Source organism: Ceratotherium simum, chromosome 3 (genome assembly GCF_057802395.1).
Source record: "Ceratotherium simum simum isolate JZ-2026a chromosome 3, ASM5780239v1, whole genome shotgun sequence".
Classification (NCBI taxonomy): Eukaryota; Metazoa; Chordata; class Mammalia; order Perissodactyla; family Rhinocerotidae; genus Ceratotherium; species Ceratotherium simum.
Window position 1 is genome coordinate 29,905,580 of NC_141902.1, and position 11,910 is coordinate 29,917,489.

General features: G+C 38.6%; 1 pseudogene; it reads left to right on the forward strand.

The window, feature by feature from the left end:
* Positions 1-461: 461 nt before the first annotated feature.
* On the forward strand, positions 462-1,511 carry LOC101393857 (olfactory receptor 4F3/4F16/4F29-like; annotated as a pseudogene).
* Positions 1,512-11,910: the final 10,399 nt, after the last annotated feature.

Below are 11,910 nucleotides of genomic sequence, written 5' to 3' on the forward strand. Positions count from 1 at the left end.
GCATGAGGCTAAATATGAGTGAGTATTAATGAGACTGGTGGCCTTGCACATAGGAGGCAATCAAAGGGGTAAGGAGAATGAAGGTCGTCAAAAATTGCCTGAGGTTTGGGCACCTCCATGGGCAGGAGTAACAAACACTGAGGGAGAAATCTGTGAGTTCATTCCATTTCCTCTTTCTTGTCTCATGTTATTCCAGGGCATTCCTAGTCTGCCTCTCATAAACGCTTAATTCAGCAAAAGATTTTGCCTAATTTCTTATCAAAACCTAGGAACTTTGCTGGAAGCTGGAGAGTTAGAAGCAGTGCTTTGTAGCAATGAGTTACTGCCCATTTTCTGCAACTACAGTTTAAGGGGTTATATTAGAGATGTTTTGGCTACATGAAGTAAAGCAACATTTTTTCTTTACAGTTTGAAACTCACGCAGTCAGTAACTTTCCACAAAGTTGATTTCCTCTTTACTCTCTTTTTCAGGTAAAATTCACATCAACTCTGCTTGCAGAGACAATGGATAGAGCCAATGACTCTGTGGTGTCTGAGTTTGTGTCCCTAGGACTCTCCAATTCATGGGGGATCCAGCTTCTTCCTCTTTTCCTCTGTGTTCTACACAGCAAGCCTGATGGGAAACCTCCTCATTGTGTTCTCTGTGAGGGCTGACCCTAACTTGCACTCCCCATGTACTTCCTGCTGGCCAACCTCTCCTTTCTTGACCCGGGGGTTTGCTCTATTGCAGCCCCTAAAATGACTTATGATATTTTCAGAAAACACAAAGCCATCTCTTTTGGGGATTGTATAACTCAGATTTTCTATATTCATGTTACTAGGGGCACAGAAATGGTGCTGCTCATTTCCAAGGTCTTCGGCAGATACATTGCTGTATATAAGCCTCTTCACAATCTGACCATCATGAGCCCATGGATGTGCATTTTGATTTTGGCTGCAGCCTGGATCCTTGACCTCATCCACTCAGTGGGTTAACTGGCTTTTCTTGTAGACTTCCCTTCTGTGGACCTAATGTATTAGACAGTTTTTACTGTGACCTCCCTCAACTTATTAAACTTGCTTGTGTGGAGACCAATAGACTGGAGTTCATGGTCATAGCCGACAGTGGACTCATCTCCGTGGGATCCTTCTTCATACTGATTATTTCTTACATCTTCATTCTGGTCACAGTTTAGAAACACTCCTCAGGTGGTTTATCCAAGGCCATCTCCACTCTGTCAGCTCATATCACTGTGGTGGTTTTATTCTTTGGGCCATCAATCTTCTACACCTGGCCCTTCCCCTCATCACACTTGGACAAGTTTTTTGCTATCTTTGATGCAGTCCTCATTCCTTTTCTAAATCTAGTCATCTAGACGTCCAGGAACAAGGAGATGAAGGCAGCAATGAAGAAACTCTGCCGTCAGCTTGTGAGTTACAGGAAGATGTCCTAAATACTCTACGGATTAAAAAACAAAACAAAACAAAACAAAAAGCTCTATCCTCAATAACAACAGAGAAAATAAAGTCATTGAAATTTTATATCTCTTTTAGTTTTATGTACTGGGTTACATTTAGGCATATATGCGGTTGCTGTGGATCTTTACTACCCTAATTAATAAGGATGAAAGAGCTAACATTGGAGACTTCTGTATTTGTCCTGTCTTGAATTGAAAGGTCATCTTGCATTATTCCTAATGTTTTCTCAGATTCCATAGGAAGCCTCAGGCTTCACTATAATCTGTAACCACTTTTGGTCATGGGATTTTCTTTAATATCTGTTCCCATATACTTAGTACTATGTATAAAATGAACTATGTGGGCAGACTAGTCTGTTTTCTTCAAGCCGTCTGTGGGTGAAGGGGAATGGACTACTAACAACTGAGCATCTCTACATTCCAGGGCTTTCACATATGTTCTCAACTGAAGTTCATAGAACCCTTGAGGTAGGTTTTGTTATTCCCACTTCGTAAATGAAGAAGCTTCAACCCAGAAGTCACATGCCCAGAAAATGATTGAGTTGGGGTTCAAACCAAATCCTGTCAATTTCTCAGTCAAATTTTGGTTGCAAGCAACAGAAACAAGAAGAGAGGAGTTATTTTCATGAAGAGGTATTTTGTGGAACCCAAGAGCAGAACCATCAGGAACTAGAATGGAATGGGCACAGCATAAGTGACTAAAGCCAACCTTCTGAGGTTGTGTGGTCTCTCATTTGTATTTCTCTCTATGTCCCACCTCTGTAGCTATATCTCTTTAGTTTAAGTGGACAGCAGAGTCTGACCAACATTTATGAATCCTCAATTTCAAATTTCTAGGAGAGAGAATTTGATTGGCTAGGGGGAGTCAGGGCCACCAAGGCTCAGGGCCCTTTCTGTGATTGAATTCTAGATCTCATCCCTGTCTACTTCCTCAGGACCCTTGCTCTGTCAATTACTCCCTCTCAGTTCTATATCTTTAATCCATCATTTCTATTGGTTTCTTTATGTCAGTATTTAAATAAGGCCACATCTCTCCTGTGCTTAGAAACACAAAACAAATAAAACTTCTCCCTTGAATCTCCTTTACTTCTAATTTTGGATTAATTTCTGTAGTAGTTTCCTATGGCTGCTAAAACAAATTTGCACAAACTTGGTGGATTGAAAGAGTAGAAATTTATTTTCTTACAGTTTTTGAGGCCTGAGGTCTGAAATCAGTTTCACTGGGCTGAAGTCAAGGTATCAGCAGGGCCATGCTCCCTCCAGATGCTGTAGCGGAGAATCCCTTCCTTCCCACTTCTGTCTTCTTGTGGCTGTAAGTGTTCCTTAGCTTGTGGCAGCATCGTTCCAATCTCTGCTTCTGTGGTCACATCACCTCCTTCTCTTCTGTCTGTCTTGAATCTCCTGCTGCTTATCTCTTCTAAGCACACTTGTGATTACATTTAGGACCCACTTGGATAATCCAGTATAATCTACTCATCTCAGCATCCTTAATTTAATCACATCTACAGAGATCCTCCCCTCTTTATTTTCCACATAAGGTAACATTCACTGGGTCCAGGGATTAACATGTGGATATCTTTTGGAGGGGGGCATTTGTGGCCTACCACAATCTCTGTCTTCCTCATTTACAGGCAAATACCTCGAGAGAGTATTACACCCTTGCTGTGACCTTGCTATTCTTGCTTGCTAGTCTGGGTTAATGATTTCCTTGATACTAGTCCAGTGTTTTTCTTTCTTGATTTTTTTGAGTGGAATTCAGCATTGTTCATAACTTTGTCTTTTTAAAAATGCTCTTTTCCCCTGTTACTCTCATGGTTTTCCTCCATTTGTCCCTGGCTATTTCTCAGTATTCTTTGTCACCATTTATTCTGTGTATTGTTTCTCAGTTATTGTTCCTCTGACTATCTCCTAAATCCTGGCATTCCTTAGGGCTCTGTCTCAGGCCTATTTTCTTTTCATTTTAAACAATCTCCTTTGGTGATTTTATCTTCTTCCTTAGCTTCAAATATACCTGTGTACTTATGACACCCAATTATAAATATTGAGTCCAGATATCTCTGCTGAGCGACAGCCATATATTATGTATTTAGTTGCCTGCTGGACTTTGTCACTTGGATATTTGACTAAGAACTGATACCCAACCAGTTCCAAGTTGAATTTATCACTTCCCTTCTCAAACGCAGCTTCTATACCACTGTCTCATCTTAGTGAATGGTACCACTATTCTTCCAGTTAAAACATCCTCTTCACCCAATCAGTTACTAAGGCTTATGAATTCTACCTCCTAAATAATTTTTGAGTGTCTTCAACTATTTCATTAGGCAATGCCACTTTTCTAGGTCAGGCATCATTATCAAACTATTGAAATAGTCTCCTAATCAATAGTATGATTCCCTTCTATCCATTCTCCACCCAGCCACCAAATATTCTTTCTACAGTGAAATTATTACCACATCACTGCCTGCTTTAACCTTCAATGCTTCCCCATTGCCCCCAGGAGAAAAGTTAGAGTCATGAATGTGGCTATGCATCCTTTATTATCTGGCCCTTGTGCAGTCTTCAGCCTTCTTGTTTTCTACTTCCCCTTTCATCTTAAGCTTTTTTATTGGAAACTACTGAAGAGTTTCAAGCAAAGGAATGACAAGATGTCACTTTCAAACTAGAAATATCACTCTGACTTCTGTCTGGGGATGGATTTAAGGGGTAAGAGTAAGAAAAGGAGGCTGTTGCAGTCATCCAGGTGCTAATGAACAGTGTCTTTGCCCAGGGTTACAACAATGCAGATGCTAAATGTGGTTGAATTCAGGATGTACTTTGGATGAAGAGACAAATTTACTGTAAATATGCTTTGATGACAATAGAACGTTCACTTATTAAGTGAACCAACTGGCAATAGAAACTAACTAGAAAATGGGCTTTTCCTGAAACTCCACTGATTTTTTATGACCACAATTATTAATCATAGCTGCCACATATAACAACAAGCAGCAGTTGTGCATCTCTGCTTTATAAGGCACTGGCTAAGTGGAATATATAGAATCTAAAATGGACAGATATTAGTATGCTTTCTTCATAGGCATTTATATGAGTGATGGCCACAAATGACTTAGCCATAAATGAAGGGTTTTATAAGGAGAATCTCAACATATTGATTCATACCTTTTGTAAATCTGGGATTTGAATATCTTGGTTGGTAAAGAGTTAGAATAATATTTGGGGTAAGTAAAATATTTGTCTAGGGATTCAACATTTTAGTAAATGTCATCATACACTACTTAATAGGCAGGCACAGAATCAAGTTAAAAAGTAAAAATAAGACAATCAAAACACCAGGCTGCAGGATCTGCTGAGCACAAATGTGTCACATTTACCCAAAATTCCAAGTCTTCTTTCTCTGACCTACTTGAGAAGCAGAAACTTAACCTTTTCTCAGGTTCTCCTTCTCAATTATTCTCTCTAGAGTAGTCTAATGGGAAGGTCCTCAAGTAATGAGAGCACAGCCTTTGTTCTGATGGCCATGCTGTAACCATTCTTTTTATTCAAGGACAGAGGCCACTCTGTGGCCCATGGTCATCTACATGGGTCACTTCCCGCCTCTCCCCAACTGCTGACCTCTGAGTCATCCACATGCCACAGCCTGAAACACTCTGGACTGTCAGTCCTGTGCTTGCTTTATGCTGCTTCTCACAGAGATTTGGATCCTAGCTTCACAGGTCTTTCCTGGTATCACAGCCCTGTTGTTTACAGAGAGCACAGGGACATGCAGGAATCTGGGGTGGTGTGGGAAGGGGTGGAGAAGCTGTGTTAGAGGGGGGCCATGTACACCCTCACTCTGTACCTGGAGTCACTGTCCATTGTAACACCAGGCCTTTCTGCTTAGCCTGGTGTACTCCACCAGATGTCTCTACTTTCATAGCGACTTTCAGATGCACCAGATCACTCGCCTTTGGACACCTCAAGTTCTTCTGTATATATCCGATCTCATTAGTTGATGGTGAGAAGTTTCTTTCCCATAGGACCTCTAGGCTCCTTTCAAATCAAGTAATGTGACTATGTCTCTTCATCAGTGTTCCTGAATATTCTTTGACAATTAAGAGGCTTGTCTGTCTTGGACACAGAAGACTCTAGAAGGTCACGTGGCTTAACCTAGTGTCATATATAGTATCAGGATATAAATTCATTACATAAATTAAAATTAATTATTACAAATCCATTGAATCTAAGACAAAACCAGGAATGGAAGAGAGCTGATGCTCTTTTAGTTAGTGAAATTTGGAGCAACAGCACCTTAGAGCCCTACCGGACACCTATCAGGTTGCTATATTAACGTCATTTCTAACTGAGACATAGCCACACAACACAACCAGAATGGGCAGTTATGGAGTCTTTAGTTGATCGAAAAACATGACTACAATATTTTGCACCTCCTTACCAAGAGGTGGAGTCTATTTCCCCAACCTTAAATCCGGTTTGGTCTTATGACTTGCTTTGACCAATGGAATGTGGCAAAGATGAAGTTGCATGAATTCCAGAACTTAGGCATAGTTTACTTTGCAGCTTCTGCTTCTGTCCTCTTGTAATGTTGCCCACCACCCTGTAAGTAAGCTTGCACAAGACTACTCAATGACATGTGAAGGAGGCCATCTTAAACCCCAATCAAGCTGCCAGATAACTGATGCCTCATGGGAAAGCCCAGGTGAGACCAGCAGAAGAACTGCCCAGCTGAGCTTAACCCTAATTGCAGACTTATGAGAAAGTAAAATGATACTGATTTAAGCGACTTTGTTATACAGCAATAAACAACTGATATAGAGTACTCTGTATGATTATAGTTCGTCAGTGGCTTTTTTAGTCTCTGCATATAGTTGATGTTATGCTATAAAATATGATCAGGGACATTTTCTGTTCTGTTGATGTTTCTTTTAAGAAGCTGAACTATGAGAGATTGAACTATTAGTGATTTGACCTATTAGTGATTTGTCTCATCCTAGTTCCACTAGCATTTTGAGTTGATCTCTTTGGGCTGTTGTTAATAACACCCTCTTCATGTCTCCACATCACACACGTAATAAAGAACCAACTAACTGTTGATGGGCCATCTGTATATCTTGTTACCTCTGATTTAGTTATCCTTTCTAATAGGACATGGATTACATTCTAATGCCACATTAGAGGCCTATTTTTTTTCATCTTTCTCTCCCTCTCTTCCTTCCTGTGAAGATGATAAGCATTATTTTCACTTGTTTGAAGGTATATACAGGCATACCTTGGATATATTGTGGGGTCAGTTCCAGACAACCACAATAAATTGAATATTGCAATGAAGTGAGTCACATGAATTTTTTGATTTCCTAGTGCATATGAAAGTTATGTTTACACTATAGTGTAGTCTCTTAAGTGTTCAATAGCATTATGTCTAAAAAAACAATATTCATACCTAAATTAAAAAATACTCTATTGCTAAAAATCTAACTATCCTTTGAGCCTTCAGTGAATAGTAATCCTTTTGCTGGTGAAAGGTCTTTAAAAAATATGGTATCTGTGAAGCTCAATAAAGCAAAGCACAATAAATGAGGTATGCCTGTATTTTCGTTTTTACAAAGTTTCTTCCTACACAAATAAGAAAAACAAGCAGGTAACAAGATAAAAATTTGTAATTTTCAGCAAAAATCTCTAATCTCTCATCCTCCTTCCCCTCAAGTGACCCATTAACAGCATTCCCCTTCCATTGCTGTGGCCAGATTTTTGTGGTCCCGGGACACAATTCCCTTGGCTAATTGTACTCAGGATGGCAATCTCAGGTTTCTATAGCAGCATGTAAGTAACTTTTCAAGGATGCTAATTAGCTGTGTTTCCTGTTATGGAGGTTTTACCTATGGCTTTTTATGCCAAGTGATAACAACTTTTCAAAGGCAAGAGCTCTACATTCTGTGGTCCTCTAACTCTATGATCATTTTGACGTTGGTCCAGGTAGGTTAGATGAATGCAAATGGTCTTTCATGCAAATCAGAACTTCAAGTGGAAATATACGCAGCAGTGAAGGTGGGGAATCTAATCAACTAAAAAAAATGAACCAATTCTGTTATTCAATAGAAAGACTGTGGCAGATAAACTCACACCCAAAATATGGAAGACAGCAGGATGAGAGGAGTCAAATCATGACTTCATGTTCTGTATTGGAGAAGTTATTCTAGTGACATTTGCACAGATGTCTTGAGTGTTGGTCTGCAGGCAAAGAATAAAGTAAGAGCAGAAGATTTGAGTCCAGTGGGAGTAAAACATAAATAATTTTGAAAAATGTTGAGGACAGTAGCTTTGATATAATATGATTTCCTGGGCCACAGACTGGAACCAAATATTGGACCATTACAGCAATAGAAGCATGGTGTAGTGGAAATAACCTGGATTGCCTGGAAGCCAAAGATCAAATACATTAATTCTGGATTTGCCACCAACTTGTTCCGTAGCTTCAGCAAAGCTATTTATCCTCTCCGTACTTTGGTTTCCTTAACTCTAAAACAAAAGACTTTTACAGTCACTAGCAAAGTTTCATTTAGGTCCTAGCAACCACAGCTTTCTACAAGGCTTGTTGTATTGGTAGCAGTAAAAATAACCATTTTGAGAGTGTGCATCTCTAGCGACCATTCCTGTATATCTTTCTACTATTCTGAATAGTGTCCCGAGCTCTTTTTACCCATCTCAGGAACAGCAAATTTGTGGGAAACCTCTAGGATGATCAGATTGAGGTGCTTCTCTGAAAATTTTATTATTTCCCAGGAATTCTAATTTAAACTCAATCTTGTTAGTAATTTGAGACTAAGATTAGGAAGGAGAGGATTAAAAATCTTTATCTGAGTGACCCTAAACATTGATCTACTAAAAAAAACCTCTAGAATTGTCTGCCTTGCTTCAATTGGCGGTAAGCTCATATTATTTATAATTTATTTCCTATTTGTGTTGGCCAGCACAAGAAAGAGCAGACTTGAGCAGAGAAGAAAGTCAACTGGTCAGTAGATGATCTCTGAGGAATCTCTCATTTCAGGTATTTTATATTCTTATATTTTAGTGGTGGGAGTGTGGGCAGAGGTCAGTGCTCTGTGTGAAACAAAACCGTGGGATTCAGGACACTACAAAGGCACACTGGAATTTAGTTACTGACCACTATTGATAACCTGTTTTCCTTTCGCAGAAGTGATCTAAGAGGACACTTGCACTCTGTCTTCACTGAAAAGATCAGATTTAAACTACTATTCTGCCCTTGTTTAAAAGGGAAGATACTTAGTGTGGAGACAGATACAAAGTATGGCACCTAGAGAGCTTGTTTTCATTATAGACAGAGCATGAAAGACTGGCTAGGAAGCAGTGTCTCCAACAATGAGTGTATAATCCTCTTCTCCAACTTTTTACCAACACTAACAATTATCTAAATTATTTATCTTTTCTAATTTGATACTTAGAAACTATGATCCAGTTTTTGGAAGATAAAATAAGGTCTTGTGTAAAAATTAAAAAGTATTTGGGCTTATGCGGGAATTGGAAGCATTGATAGAATAACTTTCAGCTTCCAGATGAGTAATTTAGAATTCAATTAGTTGCTTGATACATCATATCATTAGAGAGGTTGCTGATGATAATCCTTGTGAAAGGAAACTAATTGGTTCCAAGCTCAGTTATTTTTTTATGAATGTGAATATAGTTTATATCATTATTAAGAAAAAGTCTAAAAAAGACATTTAAAAATTATATTTACAATACTTTGTTTATAGCGACAGATTTTTAAATAGTGTCCTTTGTTAGAACATTAATATGACACTGTAATTATTAGTCTTTTGGGCCTGGTTGCCACAGAATAAGAAAAATGTATATTTACTAATGTATGCAAAAGTAGGAGTATCAAAGAGGACTTCATGAAGGGAGCTTTGCAGAGTGGGCTATTGAAGAATGAGACGAATCAGAGAGATGTAATGAAGGCAAAGGCATTGCAGGCCAAGTGAAGGATGTGGAGGGAAGACGTGAGCTGGAATATTTGAGTGTGTGTGTGAGGGAGAGCAGACACCACCTGAGTGCATGTCCAGGGAAGAAGAAGTAGTTTAGCTTAGAGTGTGGGGCATATGGAAGAGGGGAGTCATACAGTTAATTCTGAATATCTTAGGAGTAGTTTTTATCTTTCTTTTACTTTAGGAGATAATTTATTATTCTATCTTTGGAAGCTTTGAAGATCCAAGGATACAAACTGTGTAATTTTCCAATTCCACATAATTGATCTTTTTGAAAAAGTAAAATTGAAACATGTTCACTGAAAAATTGAGGATAGTAGGTAAGACCACAAAGTGATAAGGAAAAGACCCCTTCTCCTGCATGATTTTTTCAACTCCACTCCTTAGAAATAATTATTCTTAACAGATTTTTTTGTACATATCAACTTAGGCATTTTCTATCCAGTTATGGTTTTGTTTATGTAAATTTACCTATGTAATTTATTTATATATATATTTTTAAAAAGCCAGATGAAATGAGTGCAAAGTACTTTCTCCCCCATCCTCCCATCTATCCTGTCTTTGTACATTTAGGTCTACCTTAGCATTATAAATGACTGCACAATATTCCATCAAAGGGCTCTAATAGAAATTATTTAACTAGTCCCCTATTTCTCCATAATTATTTGCAGCCTTTTGCTCTTAGAAGCAACAACGCTTCAGTAAACATCTCTGTATCTTTTTTCACCCACCTTGTCCATGTGCACACATACATATATCCAGAGATGTTTTTCTAGAATTAGAATAGCTGATTCAAAGTGTATGAGCAAATAAAATTTTGGAAAGTATGGCCAAATTGGTAAATGTTTTACCAGTTTACTCTCCCACCACCAGTCAGGAGACTACTCGTTGCCCCATTTCCCCTCAAGCCCTGAATTTTGTCAAATGTTTACCTCTCTTCCAGTCTGATAAGACAAAACTAGTGTCTTGTTATTTTAGCATGCATTTATTTAATTAGGAAGGAGATTATATGCTTTCATATATAAGTAGACAGAGCCATGTGTAAAGTCTCTGATATTGTAACTCAATCTTTCTCGTCTGCTTGGGATTTATGACTCATCATTGTCATTCTGGTCCCACATTCTTTCCCCTCTCCACCCCTACTCAGAATCTCCTCCACAGAGAGAAGGGAACTCTCACACACTGCTGGTGGGAGTGCAAACTGGTGTAGCCACTATGGAAAACAGTTTGGAGATTCCTCAAAAAATTAAGGATAGAACTACCATATGATCCAGCTATTCCACTGCTGGGTGTTTATCCAAAGACCTTGAAAACACCAATGCATAAAGATACATGCTCCCCTGTGTTCATTGCAGCGTTATTCACAATAGCCAAGGCTTGGAAGCAACCTAAGTTCCAATCAAGGGACGAATGGATAAAGAAGATGTGGTATATATACACAATGGAATACTACTCAGCCATAAGAAACGATGAAATCCAACCATTTGTGACAACATGGATGGACATTGAAGGGATCATGCAAAGTGAAATAAGTCAGAGGGAGAAGGTCAAATACCGTATGATTTCCCTCATTAAATAGTAGATAACAACCACAACAAACAAACACATAGAGACAGAGATTGGATTGGTGGTTACCAGAGGGGAAGGGGGGAGGGAGGAGGGCGAAAGGGATAATTCGGCACAAGTGTGTGGTGATGGGTTGTAGTTAGTATTTGGGTGGCGATCATGATGTAATCTATGCAGAAATAGAAGTATAATGATGTACACCTGAAATTTATACAATGTTATAAACCAATGTTACTGCAATAAACAAAAAATTAAAAAACAAAAAAAAGGAATCTCCTCCACAGAACCCATAACTGGGTCACTTTCTCTAGCACTTATCCTCCCCCTCTGGGATGGTGAGTGCCTCGCTCTGTCATCCTCTACTCCTATCTTTCCTTCATTGCTCTAAATAACTCATTTCGTGTTCCTAACTTACAGAGAAGAGAAATTTACATCTCAGGTCTTAAAAGAAAAGCTTATAAGGATTTTGAAAGAACTTACCAATGTGATCATAGGTATAGTATCAATATACTGAGAAACGCCCAAATTAACAAATCCACTGTCACTTAATTATTTCATATAGTTATTTACAAAAAGCCTCTTAATTAGTAGTCATATATGAAATATGACTATGAAATAATGACACATAAAAATACAACAGAATTAGCCAGTTAAACAAGTAAAAGGATCCTTATTCTGTGCAATACATTTTGGCAATGAAATACAACAGAAGAACGTATATATAGTGCTATGTGAATGAAATGGTCTCCAGAGGCATACATCAGCCTTTGCCCAGTTTTCTGACAACTATTGAATTGCCCAAGATTCAGATCAGTGCCATTTCTTTTAAATCAGTTTCTCCTTTCTCTCTCTTTCAGGTAGCATGAGAGCTCTCACTGCTGACAGAGGCA